The following is a 27,555-nucleotide window of genomic DNA, read 5'->3' as shown; positions in this document are numbered from 1 at the left end:
AACAATTTCTTTTTGTTTTGAGCGTGAGAGTGATCGGGGCCTTAACAACATTGTGATAGGCGACGAAAGCTGGGTGCCATTTAAAGCCCCAAAAACAAGGGAGCACCAATGGAGTTGTGCCACAGAAGATCACAGTCGCCTTAAAAATTCATGATCATGCCATCAGCAGTCAAAGTCATGCTCGCAGTAACATGAAATTTTCGCGGTGTAGTGCATTTGGAATTCATGCCTAAACTCTGCAAGGTACTGCGCGACCCTCAAAAAATTTCAGGCACGAATTCCAAGAGTTCTTCCACATACGAAGCACTCCCTCCTTCTGTCATCGATAATCCTCCATACAGTCCCGACTTATACCCATCCGATCTTCATCCGTTTCCAAAACTTAAAGAACTTCGAAATTGGTTTAAATGGCTCTGAGCACTATGGGACTTAACTGCAGGGGTCATCAGTCCCCTAGAACTTAGAACTACTTAAACCTAACTAACCTAAGGACATCACACACATCCATGCCCGAGGCAGGATTCGAACCTGCGACCGTAGCGGTCGCGCGGTTCCAGACTGTAGCGCCTAGAACCGCTCGGCCACTCCGGCCGGCCTTAAAGAACTCCTTCTTCACTTTGATAGTGATGAAGCGGTGCAAGCAGATCGAAATTATACCGCGAACGTGATGTCCAATTACTGTACCGGTATATGTTTTGCGGCGAGTTAAACAATGTCGCATACGTCTTTTATCTTCCATACACAAATAGGTCAGCAATTCGTACGTCAATCTATGTAAGTGAAGTCAAAACATCAAAACATTTCAAACACTGAAATTTAAAAACTGTCACAAGCTTATCGGACTTGTAAGCTGTAATTCTGTAAAAACCTTAGGTTACGAGTATATGAGACTGTCTGTCCGTTCAACATATTGTCCTGATGTCTTTTAGCATGCTTATAGATATCCATTTCTCTAGTACGTCTATAACTCTTCTGTTCTTGCTTGTACGTGGTATTTGTAGGACTTCGCCGGCTTCTCATACGAAAAAAAACTTTCTTTCAGATCTCCAATGACGACTTTTTATGAGTTGATCAGAAAAAAGGGCAAGTCAGGATAAACCAATCTATCATATACAGGCTGCAACAGCCAGTTACAGTACTGCCGTCGAAGAACAGTACCTGATGGCGGAAACAATGATTGAGTCGTACATGAAATAACTTTGTACTTTTTTTTAAAAAAAAAGTATGTACATAAACTGAGTTTATTTTGACTCAGGCGGATTAGATACCTTTCGCTACCTAATATAAGTTTGGGACAGAGATGTGACCGTGCATTGGCGAGTAATCCGGTGGTGTTGAACTACAAAGGCGGTGTGGCTCCCACATGGACGGTGGGCGTATGCTCACGCCCTAGTTCACACGGCCAATTGTGACCAGGGACAAAGATCTTCCTGCCCATTCTCCTCTCTCCTCTAAGGTCACACACACTATCTGCATCAGCCTTTCTCACGACGGTCTTCTGACCAACAGCCTGATCGTTTGTGTATTTATACAGTTACGCAAGGTTAAATCCACACTATTTTTTTTAGGATTTAGGAATACTCTGGACACCTTCGAGTGCGTAGAACTACTTTATGTCTCGACTGTATTAAAGTTTACCGAAGTGCGAGGAAAGGGCATAAATGTTCGTGTAAGCACGGACGCTCCAGTGTGTAACATAGTGTCTATTCTAATATATTGATATACAACCGGTATGTGTGTTGCCATTACCAGACAGTCTTTCAGGTCTCTAATAAGTGTGCTTAGGCCACTGACCCAGAAGGACTGGTTACGAGGAAAGATTTTGTTCCGCTCACTAAGCATTTAGTTCACATTCTAGAAGCTCGTTAAAAATCAGGGCCTCAAAAACCCTTAGGACAATAGATCAGGGGTTAGATGTTCTTTTTTTCATTACTGACTAACGGTATCATTCGATCAGTTAGCAAATAAGCTATAGACTTAAAAATATTGGATCAAATATCAGATCGAGGACATTGCATCAGATAAAAATGTGGTTTGTAGTTCCGCATGGAGGCGAGCTAACCTCATTTTTTTTTTTACGTTTATTCCGTTTTTCATGATTTCGTGGAGCTATGCTATTTTAACTGTGTTTGAGCGCATTGTCTGTCGCCATAGTCGTAGTTAAATCTAAGGAAGGGACCTCATGTGCAACATATGTCTGTGAATGGCGTAAACTTTGTTCCGTCTGTGCATCGTACACCTTGTGATCAAAAGTGTCCAGACACCTGTTAGTAGATATTAATATGGAGTGATATGGAGTGTGAGCACCCTTTGCCTTTATGACGGCTGAACTCTGCCGGGGAAAGTGTCAATGAGGTGTCTGAATGTCCTTGGAATGGCAATCTATCTTTCCTCAAGAGCCGAAACCAGTAAAAGCAGTTAGGTTGGACGCCGGGGACTGGAGCGAAATCGACATTCTGACTCATCACAAAGGTGTTCCATTGTGTTCAGGTTGGGACTCTGAGCAGGCCAGTCCATTTCAGGAATGTTATTGTCCACAGACCATTGCCTCAACGTGCTGCTTTAGGATGAGGCCAATTGTCATGCTGATAGGCCTACAAACAATCATCGTCTTCGAAGAGGTCCTCTACTGTACATGGCACACACTGCTGTAAAATATGTTCATATCTTTCCGAATGATAAGGAAAACTCACCCTAACCATGCGAAACACCGCCTTACTGTACTTCACAGAACTACACTATGCATGATAGCAGGTAATATTCTTCAGGCATTTGTCAAATCTAAACAGTTCCATCGGGTTGCCATAGAGTGTGGTGTGATTTATCACTCCAAATCCCAGTCATCTACTGTTCAGTGGCGACGCTGAAAACATCTAAAGCATCGCTTCTTCTGGACTACAGAAATATGTGGCCGACGACGAGCTGCTCGACCACTGCAACCAAATTTTTTAAGTCCCTACGCGCAACCAACGTGCTAGCTGGACTTCTTGTGGACTGATATCATGTGATTTTTTACAGCCACCTTCCGCTATGTTCGACAGTCCCTATCCGTCAGTACATGAAGTTTGTCTGGTTTGTTTTAGCCCTAGTTATTCCTTCGCGTTTCCACTTCACAATCACATCACGAACTGTCGACCTAGCCTCTTTTAGAAACATTGGAATATCCCTGAAGGATTTGCTACACAGGCGATATTCAGCTCCACGTTCGAAGCTCTCCTGGCCGACCCAGTTTGTTGTTATTGTTTCTCTGCTGACAACACAGCCAGCCTGCCATTGCAGATGACAGGGATAATGGAATCCCCAACTGTCTGGGGAGTCCAAACTTTACAATTATGCCTGCAAACTCAATGCATGACGTTCTCGGTTATCCTTGCCTTTTGATTGTCCTTGCTGGTCCACTTTTCTTTTTTCTCGTCTGCGGCCTATCCATGTGTCACGCAGCAATTGTGGCCATCTCAGAGTGTTTGACCACTCACTTCTGCTTTCCACAGCGTCGATGTATCTGTTATTTTACCAAACTCTCTGTGTGTAAAACAACTGCACCGCCTGGTGAAACCTCTCTCAGAGTGGAGGCACCTCTGTGACCCTGGAGAGGTCGGCTGATGGAAAGCCTCGTGCGAGGTGTGTTATGAGACGAGGAGCCCAGTTTTGGAAGCACTGCAGATGTCCCAAATGGGTCTCCACCTGACAACCCAACACTTCCCACCTCCATTCATATTGGCGGTATCGCCTCTAGTGACATCTGGTGCTCAGTTCTGCATTACGCACGGGTATTTTGATACTACTGATCAGAGAGTGTGTATTCTGAGGTGCAGAATGGGAACCAGTACAGGCTTTGCATAAACGAGCGTTGAAAACAGCCTAAACCACACTCAGGCTGACCGATGTAACAGGTCAACGGTCGTTATCCACCACGCGCGTTCCCTCCGGGTTTGGCCCACTTTCCTGTCTCGCAGCGCATTAAAATGTTGGTCGGAGGCAAGCTAAAGTAATACTAAATGTGCGGCAGTGAGCCGCTGCTGTATGTAATCGTAGAAGTGATAGGCAAACTAATGTGAACACCTGCACTTACTTGGGAATTGTTTATTAATAAGGGGTTTGACCCCCATTTGCCCGTAATATTACGCCACTCTTCAATCAGAACCTCTTCTAACTCCTGTAGTGACGAGGTAGGTGGAAATATGCTCTGGAGTCTGCGCACCAATAACCGCCCACAAGGGTTCGATAATGTTCAAGTCCGGGGACTGTGCTGGCGAGAGAAGACGCTGCAGTTCAGTTGCATGTTCCTTATACCACGATTGTACTGTCCTGGCTGTGTGAATGGTGTTTTATCGTCCTGAAATATAGCATCATTGTTGGGGAACAACATCTGAATCATGGCGTGCACCTGATCACCTAAAATGTTCACATAATCGTTGACTGTAACAAGGCCTTTGAGTGTAATGATGGGACCAGCGAAATACCATGATACGGCTGCCTACACCATCACACTTCCACCTCGAATCTTAATCGTTAGAATCAAGTAATCAGGATTGTAGGCTTCTTTTGGCATCTCCAGATGTAAACCCGACACGATGTTGGGAATAACGAAAACGTTGACTCGTCGGACCATATGACGTGTTTCTACTGATCAGACGTCCAGGATTTATGCTTCTGACACCATGTTTTTCGCTTCTTTGTTTTGGTTGTCACTAAAGGTTTCATATAGCAGCTCGTCCATGAACGTTCGCTTTATGGAATTCTCGGCGGACAGTGTCGATAGATACAGGGTCTCAAAGATGGCTATTGAGCTCTGCAGTTACTTTAGCCGCCGTAGTTTTGTGTTATTTTGACGACGATCTTGTTAATGTCCGACGATCTCTGGCATTTAGTTTTGATTTGCGCCCACTATTACGTTTACACGATGATGTCTTTCCATGTTTTGTGTAGGCTGTCATGACTGTTAAAACAGTTACTCTTGAGACACTCAGTATGTTGTCTGTCTTGGTTACTGATGTTCCAGCTAATTGGGCCCCCACAATCTGCCCTCTTTGGAACTCTGCTAGGTCTCTCACTGCACGTCGACCTTGGCTTCTGAATGCAAATACGAAGTGTGCACTACTCGTAAACAACCTGCACTGACGCCTAGTCCGTTCTGCACACGCACAGACCAGCGCGACACGTGCTTTACCGGCGTTGTTGAGCGTCAAACTCAACCATCCCATTACTACCACTGTTCACATTACTTTGCCTATCCCCTGTACATGTATAACTTGTCGACAGTTGTCTAAGACTGTTCCCAGATGATACTCCTTACAAAAGAGAGATATCTCACGGGAACTATTATGATATTAAGGTTGATTTTCGAGCAAACAGCACTTCGTAAATCGACTGACAACTTTCTCTAATACCGTGTAATGCAAATTAACGCGCACAAGAAGACGAAATTATCCTGCTCTGGTTGAGAATAGCATCAGCATGGAAATACTGGAGTGTATTAGCAACGTTTGAATGCCACGATACGACGATTCGGAAGTGTATAAAATACAGGCAATAACCTAATCTCTTTACAGAAAATGTAAACACCGGAATGAAAATCATCGTGGAGATACTCAGATGTATCACTTTACCTTGGACTTATTTCCATGTTCGATAACATACAGAGATGCTTGGTAAACGTCGGGGGGAGAGGGGGTTCTACCTGACTGCGCGTTGGAAAATATTTACAAATTTCATGAAGCCTCCTTCAGAGAAGATTATACAGGGCATCCGACTGTTATTTTCCCACTTATTCAGAGGGCGTAGTGGCAAAGCTACATAGATTGAGGCATGTACAGTACATAACGAAATGAAAATAATGATTTCCAGGCCGCATGAAATGGAATCAGATGTCTGTGTGACCGAGAGTGAGTGGGAAGCCCGAACTGCACTGTCTAATCACATTAATGTGATCACCTTAAAAAACCTAAATAACCACCTTTTACAGCGGATCGCTGCGAGATATACAGAAAGAGTCAGTGAGGTTCTGGAAGATGCCGACAAGGATGTGGAGCCATGCCGTGGCCAGCTGCGCTAGGTTTCTCGGTTGAGGAGCAATGGCGCAAACTGCCCGATCCAGGTGATTCCACAGATTCTCGATTGGGTGGAGAGTTTGGTGGCCAAGGAGTGTGGTAAATTCTTCCAGGTGGTCTCTGAACCACGCACATACACTGTGAGCTGTGTAACACGTTGCAGTGTTCTACTGGTAGATACCATCATGCAGACAAGAAACAAACTGTCTTTAAGGATAGACATGGTCCCGAAGATAGATTCATACTTGTGTTGATCCACTGTGCCTCCCAGAATGATTAGTTCATCAAAGGGAATGCCACAAAAACATTCCCCAGACTATAATGCTCGCTCCTCTGGCCTGGACATTTCCAACGATAGTAGCAGGGTGTTTGCTTTCGGACGTTTCACGTCGAGCGTGAAGCATAAAACACGTGGACGTCCAGTTGCGACACTAGTGCGCAAATTTCACCCTTCGCCGACGATGACCAGCAGTCAGCACGGGTGCATGAACCGGGCATCTGCTGCTGAGATCCATACGCAGCAACTTGCGGTGAACAGTTGTTGAGGAGACACTGTTTGCAGCCTCTCGGTTAACTTGGGCAATCAGTTGCTCAATCGTTACACGACTTCTCGCCGTACACATCTCCGCAGCCGTTATCAATCCCTGTCATCTGTGGCCCTCAGTACACCACAGCTGACGCGGAGCCGGGTTTTGGGTAGTCCCATTTTGCCTTGCACGGTATACTTCAACCATGGCAACTCGCAAACAGTTTACAAATTAGCCATTTCGGAACAGCTTCCAACACTGGCCCGAAAACCAATGTTTACGAACTTAGCCGTTTTAGAACCGCTCCTACCACTGGTCCGAAAGCTAATGATGATGTTCTTTTAGACGTTGAACAAACTGCTCCGTTACAGCAACGACTGCACTTGTTACCTCCCCCCCCCCCCTCACCCCCTTTATACGAGTATGCCTTCTAGTGCTGCCACCTGTCTTTGAGTGTTTATTGCACGCTGACGTCGAATATAGGCGGTCATCACGTTAACTCCGTTTTCTTTAAAAACAAAGAAGCAGGAGCTGATGAAATTATGCAGTGATGTAAAACAATCAGCTGAGTTCGTTAAAATATCTGACAAATGATGATTATCTTATAAAGATGCTACTATAATCAGACTCCGAAATAGAATTTGCTTAGTGCACCGCAAAATATTGGAACAAAAACGAGGATAACGTCACAAAGCAACATCTCATCCTTCTGTAATAAGTGCTCTCTTCCCACGTTTAGCCAGCATTGTATTTTCGATACAAAGCACACTTCGATGGGTTCGTCAAAAGAAAGGGATCAGAAATGTATTACAGTGAGTCACGAATTAGACAGTACTGGATATATATAGCTGCTTTTGTTGCGGGGTTCTTGGCATCTGAGCTCAAACCATATGAGGTACATTACTCTGAAATTCATCAAAATAATCAGTGCTCAATAAGATGCGTAACAGCCTTAAGACAATCAAAATATGATTGGCCAGTTACTTGAAATTAGGATGGATCATCAAGCTATGTCTTCTTTTACTGTGGTTCACATAAAAGATAGGAATAAGAAAAAGAAATTAGTAAGCGTCTGACACTGTATGTCACCCTACACAGAGGTCAAGTCCTCAGCTAGAAGGAGCTGCGCTACAGAATAGTAGTTTGCTCACCCAGATGCAGCTCTTACCCTTCATCCTACAACTAAAATGTGCACTTATATCTGAAAACTTAGACGACTACAGGTCGTATGTGCGAGCCTGTTACCTGCGTACACCAATTTCAGTGCCCAGAATTTGTGAGACCGTTGACCCTATTAGACTATCAGCTCTTTTCCTAGATGTTGTAGGTGAAGGTTGCTATCATGGATGGACTGAACTGGTCCCTCTGCGTTGCAAATTTCATAGGTTGAGTATGTCTTGTATGATCCAGTGCCGCCGGCCGCTGTCGTCGAGCTGTTCTAGGCGCTTCAGTTCGGAACTACGTGGCTGCTACGGTCGCGGGTTCAAACCCTGCCTCGGGCATGGATGTGCGTGATGTCCGTAGGTTAGTCAGGTTTACGTAGTTCTAAGTCTAGGAGACTAGTGACCTCAGATGTTAAGTCCCAAAGTGCTTAGAGCCATTTGAATCATTTGATGCAGTGACCTCAAGATCATTTGCATGCATAGACCTATCACTGTAGGCAGTATATAATTACGATGATAATATGATCTATAAATAAAATTTTTAAGACAATACATTTTCTCTCATACTGCAGTAGTTCGATAACTCTGTATAACTGGCTTTTGGAACCAGTGCGTCACTTATTTCCATCACTGAGATGTAGTCATACCAAGTGAATGTTACTTCCATGAGTGAACGTTCACCCAAATGAAATAGAGCATACTGTGTATGAGACAAGAATATATATGCTGACACACAATGCACAGTACACTCCAGATGGATTGTCGGCTCACTACCTCAGCATAGGTGCTGCTTTGTTGGGCTACTCTTGAAATCACTCGTCGTTAGCCTTAGCTTCTCTTGGTAATCCAACTACAGTTCCTCAACAGTCACAGAATTAAAGCAGTCGTGTACTACATTTCCTCCGAATTCTTAATCTTCAGCTGCAACTGACATCACTGTTTCATTGATGAAGGAGGATCAAAATACAGCAAAATCGTCCATGTACTGCTCTCCTAACGGTCAACATACTACGAGGGCAGTTCAATAAGTAATGCAACACATTTTTTTCTGAAACAGGGGTTGTTTTATTCAGCATTGAAATACACCAGGTTATTCCCCAATCTTTTAGCTACACAACACTATTTTTCAACGTAATCTCCATTCAATGCTACGGCCTTACGCCACCTTGAAATGAGGGCCTATATGCCTGCACGGTACCATTCCACTGGTCGATGTCGGAGCCAACGTCGTACTGCATCAATAACTTCTTCATCATCCGCGTAGTGCCTCCCACGGATTGCGTCCTTCATTGGGCCAAACATATGGTAATCCGACGGTGCGAGATCGGGGCTGTAGGGTGCATGAGGAAGAACAGTCCACTGAAGTTTTGTGAGCTCCTCTCGGGCGCGAAGACTTGTGTGAGGTCTTGCGTTGTCATGAAGAAGGAGAAGTTCGTATTTTGTGCCTACGAACACGCTGAAGTCGTTTCTTCAATTTCTGAAGAGTAGCACAATACACTTCAGAGTTGATCGTTTGACCATGGGGAAGGACATCGAACAGAATAACCCCTTCAGCGTCCCAGAAGACTGTAACCACGACTTTACCGGCTGAGGGTATGGCTTTAAACTTTTTCTTGGTAGGGGAGTGGGTGTGGCGCCACTCCATTGATTGCCGTTTTGTTTCAGGTTCGAAGTGATGAACCCATGTTTCATCGCCTGTAACAATCTCTGACAAGAAATTGTCACCCTCAGCCACACGACGAGCAAGCAATTCCTAACAGATGGTTCTCCTTTGCTCTTTATGGTGTTCGGTTAGACAACGAGGGACCCAGCGGGAACAAACCTTTGAATATCCCAACTGGTGAACAATTGTGACAGCACTACCAACAGAGATGTCAAGTTGAGCACTGAGTTGTTTGATGGTGATCCGTCGATCATCTCGAACGAGTGTGTTCGCACGCTCCGCCATTGCAGGAGTCACAGCTGTGCACGGCCGGCCCGCACGCGGGAGATCAGACAGTCTTGCTTGACCTTGCGGCGATGATGAAACACGCTTTGCCCAACGACTCACCGTGCTTTTGTCCACTGCCAGATCACCGTAGACATTCTGCAAGCGCCTATGAATATCTGAGATGCCCTGGTTTTCCGCCAAAAGAAACTCGATCACTGCCCGTTGTTTGCAACGCACATCCGTTACAGACGCCATTTTAACAGCTCCGTACAGCGCTGCCACCTGTCGGAAGTCAATGAAACTATACGAGACGAAGCGGGAATGTTTGAAAATATTCCACAAGAAATTTCCGGTTTTTTCAACCAAAATTGGCCGAGAAAAAAAATGTGTTGCATTACTTATTGAACTGCCCTCGTATTAATGGCAACAGAAAAGAGCAAATGTAAAGACTGTCGCAAAGAGGATAGGTCCATAGAGAGCGCTTATTGTACTCTTCCAGGTCGTCCAACGTGATTTCCTCGACACAGTACGTGACATAACGATCCGTTATGAAGGACCATATGAAACTCATAGGTGTCTGAGGATATTATGCACGTAACTGGTATCATAAGCCTTATTAATATCGAAAAACAAACCTATGAGATGATGCATATATACACTGCGCAAAAAAGTATAAATTTTTTGAATACCCCTAAGTGCCTCCCATTCTGACGCCTAAGTTTGAAATTTAACTCAAAGGTGCATATTGGTGAACAGCGTCGTGTCCGGTGACGTCACTCTCGGCTTCGGCGACGTTTTTGAGAGCAAGGTGTCGACACATGCGAAAAAAAGACCACAGCTGAGAAGTTCACGTAAGTTTTAAGATGGGTTAATGTAACTAGGAAGTGTTCAAAATCATTTGATGAAATTTAAACGTGATCCGAAGCAGCAAATGGTGTTTACTGTGTATGTCCCTCCTGTTTCGCGCCCTCCTGTGACGTGAGCACGGAGAGGCTCAACATTGACAAGTGAAAAAGACGATAAAGGGTCCCTCTAAAATCCCTCAGTTCGGCAACACCCTCGGTGCCACCCACGCACCTCTGTTGAGTACATTCGAAATGTAACCGTCAGATACTTCGACAACCGTTCAGCTGTTTGGTGCTCCAGTGCTGCTCTAGCGGCTCAGGGTAGTCAACCCCACCTAAGGAGTGTCGAAGAGGTTGTCCCACGATGTCCTTAGGATAGGACTGAATCGTAGGGGGGGGGGGGGGGGATGTTACAAATATCGAACTTTGTCAATAACATCGTCCTGTTACTCATCGCTCTGCGAACTATCGTTTCCGACCACAAAGTATACGGTATTCAACGGCCAAAGCGATGGGCTGGTTTCATTGACGCCCTTAATGCTTTTCGATCCGATTCCGATGGGCTGTGTGTCTGAATTGGTTTCCTCGGCCACGCGTAACATATTCGCGTGATTTCAACACTGAGTGTCGCGTTTCTGACCTCACAGGACAGGCACCAAACCAAGGGGTGAAATGTGGGAAAGACGGTGTGTGACTACCTTCCCATCCATAGGCACGTCCACGATGGCGTAAGGTAGAACTGTAATGACATTTGGTGCCAAATTGACATAATTAACCCACCCAACAGCTCACGTGATCTTCTGAGTTTTGGCCTTTTTTTCACATGTGTTGACACCTCGTTGTTTGAAGGCCGCCGAACCCAAGGTTGACGACACAGGACACCAAGTTTTTGTAACATTGCAGAGGAAGGTTATGGGCACTTTTGAGCCAAATTTCAAACTTGTAGGAGACAATTACGGGGTTTCGAAAAAGTGATATTTTTCTTTCGCAGTGTGGGAAAGGCTGCTGTTAAGTCACCTTAAGCTGAATCACGTTATTGATGGTGATATAATGTTTCCTGGACCGACATTTAAAGTGACTAAGTAGGTACTTGGATTCCCAGAGAAAGTGACATTTACCGACCATCCATCTTTTCCACGCAGCTTAAGAAGGCACCACTACAATAACCATCTCTCTACAAATTGGCAGTATACGGTATCCCTGAAGTTTTACTGAACGGATAGGGGAAGACGTCCTTAGACATTCATGAGAGTAGCTGCAGCGTGGTGTATTGAACTTTACTATGGCCAGACAACGTGCTCTCAGCTGCACACAGTGCCTATTATTACCTCCCAAATCGAGAAGGGCCAGTAGTGAAGTCTCCCGTTGTTTCATCAGGTGTCCCAACTGCAGTGCTCAGCATCATATCTAGTGATGAAAGGCAGGTATACTGGTTGGTAGTAGCAGTAACACCAGAGAATTATTCCATCACTGTGTATTCTGTGTCTCTGGAGTAGTTCTGGACATTAGCTTTTTGGACTGTAAAAGTAACTGAGCACTTACCATCTCCCCAAGGATCCCCCTTATGACCTCCCATATCATCATGGGCTTAGAGGAATGGTTGATAATGATCTGTTGTTGCTCTCATTAATAATTTGGCGGCATATATATCTGAATCTACTCCGCAGTCCATCCTGTGATTATCGTCCTCCAGCTTCTTTTGTCCATTCCTCTAGAGATTGGTTCATAGGAAGAAAGACAGTAAGCAGCCACACAACCTCGAATTTCTTTGATTTTACAGTCAGTCTTTTTGAGCATCTTCATTATTTTAAAATACCATATGATATGCTGCTCCGCGCAATATCATTTCCTTCCCTATACATTGTAGGTATAGAATGGTGTCCTGGATCGTATGGAGTGATTTCTCCGCTGCGTCTGTCCATTAAATGTCTTGGAGTGCACTAAAGGAGTCTGAGCGTATGTGAAATGACTCGGATGCATCTCATCTGCTTCAGTCTTCTCAAAATCGCTTGGCCATGTGTATCAAGGAAAGTAAAATTGTTTGGTAGGTGGAATTTTAGGACACAAACAAGGTGAATGGCAGAGCAGGCAATGTTGTCCCAGAGCTTACACCCCTTAAAGTACATTGGTTGATAATTGCCATGCTGTCGCGATATCTTATAACAGTTCTTTTGATAAATTTCTCTTGTCCCTTGAGAGAACATGTCAGCTGCCCTCGTTCCTGGGCGAGAACTGTACTTTGGTCCACACCCAAGTGCAATTAAGTCCATGTTTCCTGAACGATTTTCTCAGTCATGAGAGATTTGTGAATCCTGTTTCCATGACTGACCGCTCAATCAGGTAAGAATGTGTACAGGACATGAGCTTACAAGCTTGATGTATCATGCAGAGTTGTCACTAGACGAATAGGGCAGCGCACCCAGCCTTAGTGCAAAGGCCCGTGGCCAGCGTTATTACATTATTGCGTAATGATGGATAGCGTCTATCGTGATCCAATGCAAAGGCCTTGCTGATCCACACACTTGGCACCCATGAAATTGGAGAACATGTACACTGTCTGCCACCCAGGACAGGTGACACTTCAACATGTTTTGAAGGCTTAATAAAATTGGTTTTAAATTCCTAAGGGTGTGGTAACCGTGTCCGTTTGTATGCACATAAAAGGTCTAAAACTTTGATTGGATATTTAATTCTCTTAATGGTTTCTCAGTCAAAAAACAGATACATTAAGAATGCGTCGATAATCGTTGAAAGTGATAGACACTTCGTTCGTTGTTGAGAACGGAAAGCCAGTGCAGTGTGTCCATGGTTCACAGTCGTCATCGGTGACTAATACACCACTCTTACAGCGTACGAGACGAAATCATCCACGTCGGCAGCGGTGGCCGAGCGGTTCTAGGCGCTTCAGTCTGGAACCACGCGGCTACTACGGTCGCAGGTTCGAATCCTGCCTCGGGCATGGATATGTGTGAGGTCCTTAGGTTAGTTAGGTTTAAGTAGTTCTAAGTCTAGGGGACTGATGACCTCAGATGTTAAGTCCCATAGTGCTTAGAGCCATTTGAACCATTTTTGAAATCATCCACATATAACTGTCACTACACTGCTCTACTAACAGTGGACGTAAGGCTACTGAGTGGGAAAATAAAAATAAAACGATAATGTTGAGGATACTACCGTGAGGAACAGAATACTTCTTTTGCCTGCGTAGGAAAGTGTGTTGGACAGCAGCCCCTAACACAGTCAGGTTATTAGTTGTGGAATATTCCTAGAACCTATACTGGAACTGACAAAGGACATCGATGTTGGAAACCCAGTCAATTAGTTGGTTTACTGTTTCATTGTTGCATGAAATAGAGACCAGGGTGGTTGAAATCTGTTAAAAAGAATCGTACATATTACTATATTAATGAGCCCTACAGCTTTTATCTGTCTATGTGTGAAGGCTAATCTCAGTAACTACTGTAGGGATTTTGCTACTGTTTGTGCAAACAATTTACTACCGCACCGCCAGACAAGTCGTCCACCTGTAGATACTACACTGCTCGAAAGAATTAGGGGAACTTGACTGCGTGTCTGCCATACCTCATTGAGCAATAATTAAGGACTAGGTATGTTACCAAATTATAATTTTATCTTTCAGAAATTAAGTACATCATTACATGCTCGAACATTTACTTAAAAAGAAATGCGATGTCCAACAGGCGTCGAAAACAAAATGGAAACAATCATTCGTCTTGAATGCTTTTCATTGGACATTGAGAGCTTCAATAATGTGTGTGGCCTCTGTGAGCGTTTATCACTGCCTGACTCCTATGTGGCATGCTCCATATAAATCTGCAAAGGTCACCCTGTGGCATCCATTCCCATTCTTCAATGAGAGCCCATGACAGTTCTTGTAGAGTCTGTGGTGGAATGATATGACCACTAACACATTTGTTGAGCATGTCCCACATATGCACGATGGGATTTGGGTCTGGACACACTGCCTGCAATTCCGTTACTTCAACGTCCAGACTTCGCAAGAAAGCCCTGCTAACCCCCTCCCCCCTCCCCCCTCCTCCCACCGCAACAAAGGCCCTGGCATTAGAAGGAATTCAGGGCCACCACCTTATGCAGCAGCTACCACAAGGTCCAACAGGATCTGTTCGCAGTACTGTCTGACGGTAAGACGAACATGGAAAACGGCAAGCCACGCAGAGTGGCCGCTCGGTTTCAGACGCAGTGTCACGGATTGCGTGACCCCTCTCGCCAGAGGTTCGAGTCCTCCCTCGGGCATGGGTGTGTGTATTGTTCTTAGGATAGGTTAGTTTAAGTTAGTTTGCGTAAAGTGTAAGTCTAGGGACCGATGACCTCAGTAGTTTGTCTCTTAGGAATTCACACACGTTTGGACATTTGAAAACGACAAGATCTCTATGCCTGTCAGCACTGAAGCCTGCCGACAACATCGGAGAACCTTGGAAATCTATCGATTTTCTGGACAACTTTCGGCAGGTACTGCTCACCACAGGTCTGCACACACAAACACAGCCATCATCTTGCATCAGAGGACATCTGGAATCGTCTGTGAACAACACTTTTCGCCTGTGATGAAGCTGCCAGTTGACATGCGAACAGCAGAACTGAAGGTGAGTTGCAAAATGTTGTCGTTTCAAGAGAGGACTTGAACAGGATGTCTGGGTCGTAAGGTCCTTTCTTGCAGCCTGTTCATTACGGTCTAATTGGACACAGCGGCTCCAATGGCCCTTCCGAGATCGTCTTGCAGTTGGTGGCGTCTATACAACGCCACCAGGCAAATATGGACAGATATCAGTCTTCATGTGAGTGGTACAGTTAAGTTCGTTCTGTGGCATTTTCTTAGTGCAGGTTGCATACATTCAAGGACAAGCATACATTCAAGGACAAACTTGATCGATTTGTGACTGCTCTCCCTCCCCTTAACGTATTTTTCTGTTAACTGATTTATGACCCCCTGGGGATAATCCATCCTTCTGAGAAAGCCCTCACCCCTCTCCCTCACCCCACCTGCTCCCTCGCCTGTGGGAAATCGCCTCGCCAATACAAGCACACCTTTGATATCAAGTTAATTGACTAATTAATACAATTGATAAATTAATTACTCCCTCCCCCTTCTGGGTAATACCCTAGCTCTCCCTTCCCCCACTCCCAATCTCTCCCAGAAAAAAATTGGCGAGAAAATCGGTCAGTCTGTGCAGAGCTGTTGGTGTGCAAGATGCAGGTATTAAACTGGCCAGCAGTTAAATGTCCTAATTATGTAATAACACTGCTGCATATTGGAGGTGTTGTGTTGTTGGAAAATTGTGTATATGCTCAGGTTGTGGTGCAGGGATCGACTGAGCTAGTGCTCAATGCCACCAGCACAGGATGTCCCACCCATTGCTCCCCCTTCCTTCCCACCCACCCATAAAAAATTGGTGGGAAAAATCACTGAACTGATGGACTGGAAGGATCCCATGACAGGAAATTCAACTACATTGCAAAGGGTATATTGTTTATTTGTAAAATTGAAATTGGAGGGGTTGGATCTCTATTCTATTTGCTGGGAGAAGTTCATCATTCTCTGCTGTTTTGGATAAAGTTGTTGTTGTTGTTGTGGTCTTCAGTCCTGAGACTGGTTTGATGCAGCTCTCCATGCTAATCTAACCTGTGCAAGCTTCTTCATCTCCTAGTACCTACTGCAGCCTACATCCTTCTGAATCTGCTTAGTGTATTCATCTCTTGGTCTCCCTCTACGATTTTTACCCTCCACGCTGCCCTCCAATACTCAATTGTTGATCCCTCGATGTCTCAGAACATGTCCTACCAACCGATCCCTTCTTCTAGTCAAGTTGTGCCACAAGCTCCTCTTCTCTCCAATTCTATTCAATACCTCCTCATTAGTTATGTGATCTACTCATCTAATCTTCAGCATTCTTCTGTTGCACAATATTTCGAAAGCTTCTATTCTCTTCTTGTCCAAACTATTTATCTTCCACGTTTCACTTCCACACATGGCTACACTCCATCCAAATACTTTCAGAAACGACTTCCTGACACTTAAATCTATACTCGATGTTAACAAATTCCTCTTCTTCAGAAACGCTTTCCTTGCCATTGCCAGTCTACGTTTTATATCCTCTCTACTTCGACCATCATCAGTTATTTTGCTCCCCAAATAGCAAAACTCCTTTGCTACTTTAAGTGTCTCATTTCCTAATCTAATTCCCTCAGCATCACCTGACTTAATTCGACTACATTCCATTATCCTCGTTTTGCTTTTGTTGATGTTCATCTTATATCCTCCTTTCAAGATACTGTCCATTCCGTTCAGCTGCTCTTCCAAGTCCTTTGCTGTCTCTGACAAAATTACAATGTCATCGGCGAACCTCAAAGTTTTTATTTCTTCTCCATGGATTTTAATACCTGCTCCGAACTTTTCTTTTGTTTCCTTTATTGCTTGCTCAATATACAGATTGAATAACATCGGGGATAGGCTACAACCCTGTCTCACTCCCTTCCCAACCACTGCTTCTCTTTCATACCCTTCGACTCTTATAACTGCCCTCTGCTTTCTGTACAAATTGTAAATAGCCTTTCGCCTGTATTTTACCCCTGCCACCTTCAGAATTTGAAAGAGAGTATTCCAATCAACATTGTCAGAAGCTTTCTCTAAGTCTACAAATGCTAGAAACGTAGGTTTGCCTTTCCTTAATCTTTCTTCTAAGATAAAGTAGGTCTTTGTAAATACATCGAAAAGAAGTAATTAAATGGATCGCTTTTTTACGATCGCGCAAGGAATACCGTTACGAAATCGACGTCAACATAACTCAACGCACGCAATTACACTGTTAAAAAATTTCTGATCGTGTTTTCGCTCCGACCAAAGGGCAGCTGCTCCAGCCACCTCGCGCATTCCCGCACGCTCGGGACGGCAGAGGCCCGCTCACAGGACCGGAAGTGATGCCAATCCCCGAATAAAGCGCTGGCGGCAGCTCTTTGATACCGGTACCTCAGAAATTCCTGTTGAAACACATGCTCTCTCTCTCTCTCTCTCTCTCAAGTGGCTACTTCCTGCCCAGCGAGCGTCCGTCGTGTGCCACACTGACCCCTCTTTTGTCCTGAACAAAGCAGTGGATACCTGATAAATCACAGGCTGTGGATGCCTTAGAAATATTCTCTCACTCTATCAGATTGACTGACTAATTAATTAAATCGATACCCTCCGTGTGGGACAGTTTTTCCTTGCACCCCATTGGTGGATACTAGGACTGGTATATTCGGTTGGATTTGTTCCCGCAACTGCCCAATTTCCAAACCCTTCAGATTTTTTCTCCTTGCCTCAGTTACATCGTTTGGTGCGAACTTCATTACGTCGGAGGTAGCTGAGAATTTCAGATTTAAGCTCAAAAGTCCTTAATCTGTGGAGGCGTCGGATTGATGTGTGTGCTCGCAGTAGCATTACTGGGATTAATAAACTGACCAGTCGGGAATCTGACGTCTCGATTGGAAGCAGTGCTGTATAAAATGATATTTCAAATTTCCGTGTGAATTTGTACCATAACGGTTGTGGAATTCCTGACGACTACAGGTGTGCAAAGTGTGTTTTATAAAGCACTACAGAAATCCTAAGTTTGTTCCCTGAGCTACACCAGGACGAAAGAGAGGGAAAGGATCTATGGCGTGACAGGACAGTAACAACAAAAATACCACTGGAAGACAGAGTGCACTGCAATGTATTGCGAAGCACTAAACCACGATCCTAGTAGTTGTCACGGCTGGATGCCTGAGACTAATGAAAACACTCGTACCTACAGCCCCTCTCACAAAGCGCGCCCATCCTGTCCGTTCATCACCAGCGCCAACATTCAAGAGGTCGAAGAAAACTGCTACTGTGACCACAGCCTCTGTCGTGGATATGCATGTCTACCAAAGTGCACCGCCCCTGCCATGGAGGGCATCCGCCGGCCGTGGTGGCCGAGCGGTTCTAGGTGCTTCAGTCTGGAACCGCGCTACCGCTACGTTCGCAGGTTCGAATCCTGCCTCGGGCATGGATGTGTGTGATGTCCTTAGGTTAGTTAGGTTTAATTAGTTCTAAGTTCTAGGAGACTGATGACCTCAGAAGTTATGTCCCATAGTGCTCAGAGCCATTTGAACCATTTTTGAGGGCATCCAAGGATGATTGGAGTGGTAGGAATTCGAATGTTATCAATACCTCCAGTGCCAACACTTGCCGATGATTAATATTGAATCCTCTCAAATATCCACGTAAAAATAGGAGAATATTCACAACACACGCGATCACGAAGGCTGTTCAACACATTCTAGCCTAGAGGGCGTCACGGCTGTTCCCAACCCGACCAGTTCGTGGGGATTAGCGGCAGCTCGCACCTTAAGCCGGAAATCTCCATTCGTTTCGTTCACTAGCTACCTCCACCACACACCCGGATGGCAGGCAGAGTCGTCCTAGGAAACCAGCCACAAATGTATCATTGTAATTACAATTGAATATTACGATTGTAGCGCCAATCTGGTGACATTCGACAGTGAGCGAAGCATCGGAAATGTGTCCTCCTGACGACTGCGACAAAGGGACGAATCTCACGTTGAAATAACAATATCTATATCTTACGATTGGTCGTAATTTTCCACATAAAATCTGCCATACCCCTTACATCTATCGATGCGCTGAAATACACATGTCCGACATCACATGTCACTTACGACAGGTCATAGTCATTTTCTTTGCACATGTCGGAACATAAGCCACAGTAACTTCAGCATAACATTTTCCATTATCATTTATACGCATTCAGTGACCGAAAAAAAATTGTGGTATGTCCATACTTACACCAGCTGAGTATCGTTTCACATTGCCCAAAAGCGAAACCCTCCAGCCACATCGTCGTTATTACAGATTTGTCGAGGACTACAGGGTGTAATTACAATTAAAAAACCCTAGCGTCTTTTTTATTTTCTCGATTTCGCCTCTTCCAAGAAAGCTTTTCGTATTTTTGATACTTGTAAATCCAGCCAACAAAGCAGCGTCTTATGTATTCTGACCGCCAAGCTGGAGTTTGTGTTATTGCATTTGACCCTTATGCCATGTTTACACGCATAACTACCGTAGACCCAACACCCAGATCATACAAATTTCTCGACTAAGACAACATTGCGAGTGTAATAGAACACGTCCATTTGGGGTTAATTTTCAGGGGCCAAGCAAAACTATTCCGTATCGAATCCAAGCACATTTTAATTTCCTCTTCCTAAGCACCTAAAGCCCGTTAGAATGTCATACAAATATTTTATTTGTTACATGTGCGAGAAACGGTGACTTAATGATACCATTACACATACGTCTGCTTAGATCCTATAATATTTGTGTCGAAGCTGAATTTTCAAAAGGAATACCATGTCACGCAGAAATCTCTTATAGACATGAATGCAAAGCATGTTTTATTCCAAGCGTACAATACACTTCTGTTTGTCACTTCACTGCACTAGCTGTAGTCCGCAGCTCGTGGTCGTGCGGTAGCGTTCTCGCTTCCCACTCCCGGGTTCCCGGGTTCGATTCCCGGCGGGGTCAGGGATTTTCTCTGCCTCGTGATGACTGGGTGTTGTGTGGTGTCCTTAGGTTAGTTAGGTTAAAGTAGTTCTAAGTTCTAGGGGACTAATGACCATGGATGTTAAGTCCCATAGTGCTCAGAGCCATTTGAACCACGAGCTGTATATAATTGCAACTCTGAACTGAAACAGGTGAAAGGAATGCAACAGAAGATGAATAAGTAGCTTTAAAAGATGAAATGGTGAATGCAGCAGAGGATAATATATGTAATAAGACAAGGCCTAATAGAAATCGTTGGATAACACTGGAGATATTGAATTTAATCGTCGTAAGGAAAAAATTTAAAAAATGCAGCAAATGAAGTGGGGGAAGGGGAAAACAGACATCTAAAAATGAGATTGACAGAAAGTATAAAATATCTAAGCATGAATGATTAGAGATCAGTTACAAAACTGAAGAACATGAAAAAATATTTCGTGTTAAATGTTTTACCACCCTATTTGTCGATTTTGTTCCATTTTTTGTAGATCTGAAAGTGGTCGATAACAGACAACTGTGACTGAAACAAGCAACGAATTTTAGTACAAGGTGTAATAATACTCTCTACCGTAGAAAGTATGTAGTCACAATTTCCTTGCGCGTTATTGTCTTTATTAATGCATTGTCATCTGGAGATGGGTCTTCAAATCAAATGTTTATTGATAAAATAAATAAACAAAATTCTATACGTCAATTCTCGAAAGATACTCTAATCACAAGAAGGAAATGTTCGTTAATATCGGCAACAGCAGCTTATAAGGAAAACTGTCTGGTACAAGAGATTCTCTTCCACTCGAAAGCACAGATTTCTGCAATACTCGAAGCGTCTCTACTGCTCGCCACGCGATGTGTCGCTATTTATGTTACTGGCATACATTAGCAACACGAACAGCCGCTTCTTCGAATTTCAGATTTTTCCGTATACCGACAGCCAAAAGTGAAATGCTAATCTGAATTCATCAAAGCGCCGTAAATGTTATATCGGGCATGGTTTTCAGGACAAGGTTACGTACACGTTGTAAAGCTCCGCATTGTTAGTTGCACTGATTCTGTAGTTTCTCAATACAGTCGGCCAAGCATTCAAATATTTTTTTGTGGATAGCCTTGTTCTTCCAGACAGTATTACAAGCTGGACACGGTTTGCTGTCGATGTTAACAGCACATCACCTAAAGCGTGCAGATTTTTAGTTGTCTACTCTTTCTTCAGCGCCACATCTTCGTTAGTTGCATCTGCGATTACGTTGGAAAGGATGGGTATCTTTCACAGTCTCCAGTCACACCATTAGACACGGAATGCCAGCTCTGTCGAACATGACTGGGAACGTAGTGGACCATGGATTCATCCCTTTATGTGTCATACTGTACTCTTCCGAAGGGAGTGAAGAAAGCCACGGAAAATCTAAACCTGTGCCTTAGCGGGATACGAAATAATTTTCCATAGAATTCGAAAAAAATGGTTCAAATGACTCTGAGTACTATGAGACTTAACTTCTAAGGCCATCAGTCCACTAGAACTTAGAACTACTTAAACCTAACTAACCTAGGGACACCACACACATCCATGCCTGAGGCAGGATTCGAAACTGCGACCGTAGCGGTCGCGCGGTTCCAGACTGTAGCGCCTAGAATCGCTCGGCCACCCCGGCCGGCCATAGAATTCGACTCCTGTGTCTAAACAAGCGCGGGCGACTTGATAATTAAAGAGACTGTTTTCTAAAAGGTGGAACATTAATAACAGCGAAAACAGAGACGGGTGAAAGTTTACGGTAATGAAGGAAAAGCGACGAAGAAAAAGGTCTGCCAACAAGCCGTTAGCGAATACACGAGCCACCACTGACATCATTGTTGTAAACATCATTACGATTTACTCGTTGCGCACAAAACGCGATTTGCGGTGCGATGTTTACAGAACTGAACACTGCCGACAGATGGAGGTGTAATGAAATCTTACGTACGGGACGGACAGGATGAATAAGTTCACAGTCGTTGGAACCGCGTCACTTGTCTGAGGAATGACATCTCTGGTCGCAATGGAGCCTTACAACAACAAAAAGTATTCAGACACACATTTTATGTACGTATCGGAAGCTGCATGTTTGTACCGGTAAAAAACCTTCGATCGAAGACATCACGGAAGTTGAACATTTATAAATATCCTTAGGAGTTTCCGACAACAGGGAAGCTTCGCAAGTGATAAGAGACCAAGGAAGCCCGCACGTTTTACTACCGAATTTGCTATAGTTGATGAGGCAGTGCATCTCTCTCCTGGATCTTAGAGAATAGCTGCTTCCATACCGTCTCTAACGAGTTCAAAGCTTCAGTGAACAGGACTTTTGTCCTAGAGCAATGTTTTGTCGGTTCATGCAACAGCGGTCTGCAGTGAACCTTCGGTTTACATATAATGTTCTAATAGACAAAAGGAGGGAGTGGAGTTTCGCATGCGAAGGTATTTTAATGTCCTTTTTTTGGAGTGACGTAAACTTCCCTGCTGCTCGTGGATCACCATATCCGCCACGTCTCTCACTGAATGTATGATCAGTGGTACAATGTGATCGTGTAATTGGACCAAATATTCTGATGACTTTCGATTTATGAAGCGGATTGTTCCAGGATTGTGTGACGTTCTCTTTGAGCAGCGTTGGGAAACGTGATATATGAAACTTCCTGGCAGAGCCAGCCCAGGCTGTGGCTAAGCCATGTCTCCGCATATCCTTTCTTTCAGGAGTGCTAGTTCTGCAAGGTTCGCAGGAGAGCTTCTGTAAAGTTTGGAAGGTTGGAGACGAGGTACTGGCAGAAGTGAAGCTGTGAGGACGGGGCGTGAGTCGTGCTTGGGTAGCTCAGTTGGTAGAACACTTGCCCGCGAAAGGCAAAGGTCCCGAGTTCGAGTCTCGGTCCGGCACACAGTTTTAATCTGCCAGGAAGTTTCATATCAGCGCACACTCCGCTGCAGAGTGAAAATGCTTGAGGGACACTGGCGCATTCTGATGTACTCGTAAGACAGCATCTAGTGCCGCTGCAGCGTCCATGATAGAAAAACCCAGCAGGGCGTACACCTTGGCCTCCAAGATCACCTGACCTCAACCTTCTGGATTATTCTGTTTAGGTTCATTTCAGAATTGAAGCATAGAATACGCCCACTGCGGAGATTGAAGACCCGTAGCAGTGAACTGTTTTACTCTTGTCAAGTTTTGCCAGGTGATTAGGAAGCATTTGAAAGAATTCGTGACTTGCTACAGAGCCGAGGACAGTATGGCATCTAAATGCGAGGACGACACATGGAGCGCCTCATTTAACAGCTACGGGTGTGCACAAGATTGTAACATGCAACGTGCTAAAGAGGTATTGTGTTTCTTGTTAAGGTAGACTATGATGAAATTTGACGACAATTAGGTGAGGTGTTTACTTTACTACTGTTCGCCCTCGTAGATGAGTGGTCCTCCCCGTCTTTAACACGTAGTCTCTTGGATATCTTCTGACCAGCTAGTCACCAACCACCTATCGATATGGCATACATCTCCCCGTTATGGTACAATAATGAACGAACTCAGCTAGGTTCGGAACGATCTCCCGGTCACCCACCCTCCGCGTCCGATGAACTTTTATCCTTTGTTTATACTGCCATCCCTCACAGCCCCATAGAGGTACAGCACACAAGTTTTAACTGGCGGACGGTTTGCGGGTGCGTTCAAGCACCATTTTTAGCATCGGACGTGTCTGCACTCTGGTAAGTCATTATCAGCGGTAAATTCCCGACCAATAGTCGACTTCATCATGTAGGACTGGGTACTTCGCCACTTTGCTCTGACTGCCAATTCGACGACACTGACGAGCATTGTATTCCGTGCTCCTTGAAAAGGACGTTTGGCTCCTCATCCAACACATCCTGGGCTGTTACCTTCGCACCCCGCCAACGTCCGTTACCCAGGAATTCCTGCTGTTGCCCCGTACTTCAAACTACACTCTCGCTAAACATCACACACTCATCTGGTTTCGAGGACAGGTTTCACAACACCTGTTTCACAACAGTCCACATACGGTCCTCGACTTCTGGAATCGTGTTGTAATCGTCCACAGTACACTCACATGGTCACCCCGTTACCAACATAACTCCGCAGGATATCTCCACAAGGTCTTTGTGGCCTCCCGCCCTACACTTTTCGGGTACGCCTCCGATTTCATGGCGCATCTGTGATTTTCTTCCAAGGTACGGTGCACCGACACCTACAGGCAAACGAACGGATATAAAACAAAAAAATAATTATTTCATAATTATCTGGATCTCCTATCACTAATTCCCGTTTCCCTTAAGGACAGGCACTTGAACGATGGTTCCTTTTAGATATGTTAGTTTTCGTATGGGGGGGGGGGGGTGGGGAAGGAGGGGGGAAATGTTTAGATGTAGTTAGGATGGCGGTGTCTGCAGAGGAATCAGTTTATTTTGTTTGGTAGGGTCACAAGAGCCGATGCCCCGTGGGGTTAGTCCTGTTTTGTTTCTTGTGCTAGGTACCCTTAAGCACCAGTCTTTCTACATATGAACCGCTTATTTCAATAGTGGTACAAGTCCATTTTTGTTAATTTTAAGATACAGAGTCCTAAAGTTAAATGAGCGCTGAAAAATCTGCAGTTCAGATACCAGAAATATTCAAGCATATGGCTTCTCGCTAGAGATGAACCTTTTTTTCTGTTTGTTTGGATCATTAATGTCAGAAGCACTATAATCAGAAAAGTGGAAGTAATGAATTTGTACCACTATTGAAATAAGCCCTTCATATATACAAGGAAAAAGTGATCAGCGTGGCTGAATGGCACTCAGGGGCCCGGGTTCGATTCCTGGACTACGTGTTGTGTTGACGTCATCATCATCGACACGCAAGTGGCTGAAGTGGCGTCAACTATAAAGACTTGCACCAGGCGGCCGAATCCCTTGAAACTGGACTCCCGATCAAATAAGACATACGCACATTCCATACATTTAAAATAAATTTTTATTAACTAGAGCAATACGGCCTTCGGAAGTCAGTGGCGGCCCGTAATCACACAATGGAAAGGCTTTTTTCAGACGCTTGTTTACTGGAACGTATTTGTTCTTGTATGCTATACCCTCACTCGTATAGTCCCTTGCTATTAATTACGCAAAGCACTTCATAAAGAAAACAGTTTGTGTACCTTCGCTTCGTTTTCATTGTGCTTTAAATTTCTCTCAAATACAGCTGAAAAGCATTTTTTTAATTCTGGAGGAACTTTGTTTTCAGAATGCTTCCTTCAACGCTTAAGAGACCGACATTTATGGAGAATATGACGGCCTCTAGGAAGCTGCAAGTATGGCAACAGTTCGAAATATGAGTGTTAGAGTTTTTCATTCTCAGGTTTTCAAAATATAGGAAAAATAACAACAGCAGCAGTAACAAAAAATTAAACATCTGACAAGAAAGTGTGTTTCTGCCTTTGTAGTTCTCCGCAAGGCTACCATACGTGCATGCTAATCGGCGACCCCTGAGTTTCCTCGAGTCATCTGTACATAACACTCACCGACCACGTCTGAATGTGTAACGTCAATTGGCATTGTGTGAGAGACAAGACAGTGGAAATATTCCTACTATAGTGGTGGCATCGTTTCTCGGACAGAGGTTGAGGTGGGCAGCAGATTAAATACTCGACCTTCCGTTGTTCCTTGACTGTGGTAACACTGAGAGGTGGCATGAGCCCCCTCTCATATTTCTATCTTACTCTGAGTAATTCGATTTTCCTCTCTAATTGCATGCGGTGAAAAGTTGCTATTCCTTCACAAGCGGACTTCCACGCAGCGTCTCTCATCACCCGGGTGGTCTAGTGACAGGCGATTTCTGCTGAGCTTGAAAGGGTTAAGCCGACGGGTATGAGGGAGTCGAGTGGATGCTTTCCAGACGCCGACATTGTCATGAGCGGGAGCGACACGCCCAGATGGGCCGGAAGGGGCTGCTGGGCTAGAGATTCCGCTACTTCACAGAAACTAAGTGAAAACCGTTTCTGGCGGGCTACCAGCGAGGCGTGGGAATGACTTGTGTTCCCAGGCAGTCTTGGCGGGCAAATTCCGGCATTTTCTGCAAAATCGTAACTGTGATTGGCTTGCTCAGGGCATAGCTCCGTGATGTAGCAAAATCGGCGCAGATATTGGCGCCAAGAATCTCCATTGGTGGAACGGTAGTGCTTCCGCAATAGAGTGGAATTTTCCGCCGGTTTTCGAGTTGCTGATTGGAACGTTTAACCACGGCCACTGTCGTGGGGGCGGGAATGTGCTGTGTTCGGCTTGTACGGGTGCTCTTGAGAGGGTCACAAGACTGAGCTCTCGCTGCTCTGGACAGCCTGCCTTCCGTTGGCTGTCTAATATACTGATTGTAACTGTTTGACGAAGTTGCTGAAGATTCGACTTCAACGTAACTTTCCGAGTACAGTTGGCAATTGAGCGTTCTGCGTACAAGCGGCCTATGTTGTCTGACTTGGGCAGTTTTGGCTAAAGTTGACTGTATCGGAGTTACTGTGTGACTTCGCTTGTTAAAATCAATCACTGTACCGTCAGTGATTGTATGGCGGGCCTTCTTCGTCTCCCTCAGAGGCGTATTTGTGTTGCTAGGAATTCTTTAGTCTGGAACAACCAGACCAGGAGAATTTGTTTCGGGCTATACTCACGACATTATCATCACCACGACAGGACGTCGAAGTAACCAGCCATCGCCTCCGGTATGCCAGATCGTGTCCTTGCAGTTAAGAAGACAGCTTGGTAATGTACATCCACAGCACCGGCAAAGCAGGCAATTTTGCTAGGTGATAATCAGAGCTCAGCAGAGCGCGCCTGTTCGTCTTTTCTAACTTTGTTCTGCCTTGGGTGTTCATTGTCTGAGTTATCACTACTGTAGCAGCAATTAATGTTGGGTTGGCTGGGTGTTTCTCTTAAGATTTGAATTGCAGGGATTTGGCTCCACATACCACTTCATCATAAATGTCACAATCTAGTTTATGGACAACTTCACCTTCACAACATTTATTTGAGTATCCAGTTTGATCCAATTTGGTGTACTGTAAATGTTTCAAGTGTTTTGTTTATGATTTTGAGTTTAGTCATAATAAATCAGATTGTTATTTTGGACAGAACTTTCATTCTGTTAATCGGTAGAGCAACCCTTTCATTTCTCACTATGTTAATGAAACTTTCCTTTATTTAATTAATTTCTATCAAATTAAATTATTGCAGGTGCCAAACTCTTTTCTACTCCACTTGCAGGGTCGATTACAGTCAGTTCGCGTTTCTTCTTTATCCATGTGTAACAGCAAAAGTCGGATTTAGAAAAAGGGGAGCTTAGAGCATCATTTACATATGAAGATTCTAGAATAATTTAGTGTTAAATACACTGCTAGCCCCAGCACACGTTTGGACCATAACTGGATTTTAAACATTTTTTGTT

At 44.5% G+C, this 27,555-nt stretch overlaps 1 protein-coding gene across 1 annotated transcript in view; it reads right to left on the bottom strand.

Moving 5' to 3' along the window:
- Positions 1 to 27,555, bottom strand: part of LOC126188949 (aquaporin-9-like) — a 268,383-nt gene that overhangs the window by 216,250 nt on the left and 24,578 nt on the right. The window lies entirely within an intron of this gene.

This window comes from Schistocerca cancellata, chromosome 5 (assembly GCF_023864275.1).
Source record: "Schistocerca cancellata isolate TAMUIC-IGC-003103 chromosome 5, iqSchCanc2.1, whole genome shotgun sequence".
Taxonomy (NCBI): domain Eukaryota; kingdom Metazoa; phylum Arthropoda; class Insecta; order Orthoptera; family Acrididae; genus Schistocerca; species Schistocerca cancellata.
Note: the sequence above shows the minus strand (reverse complement) of the source record. Positions and strands in the feature narration are given on the sequence as shown.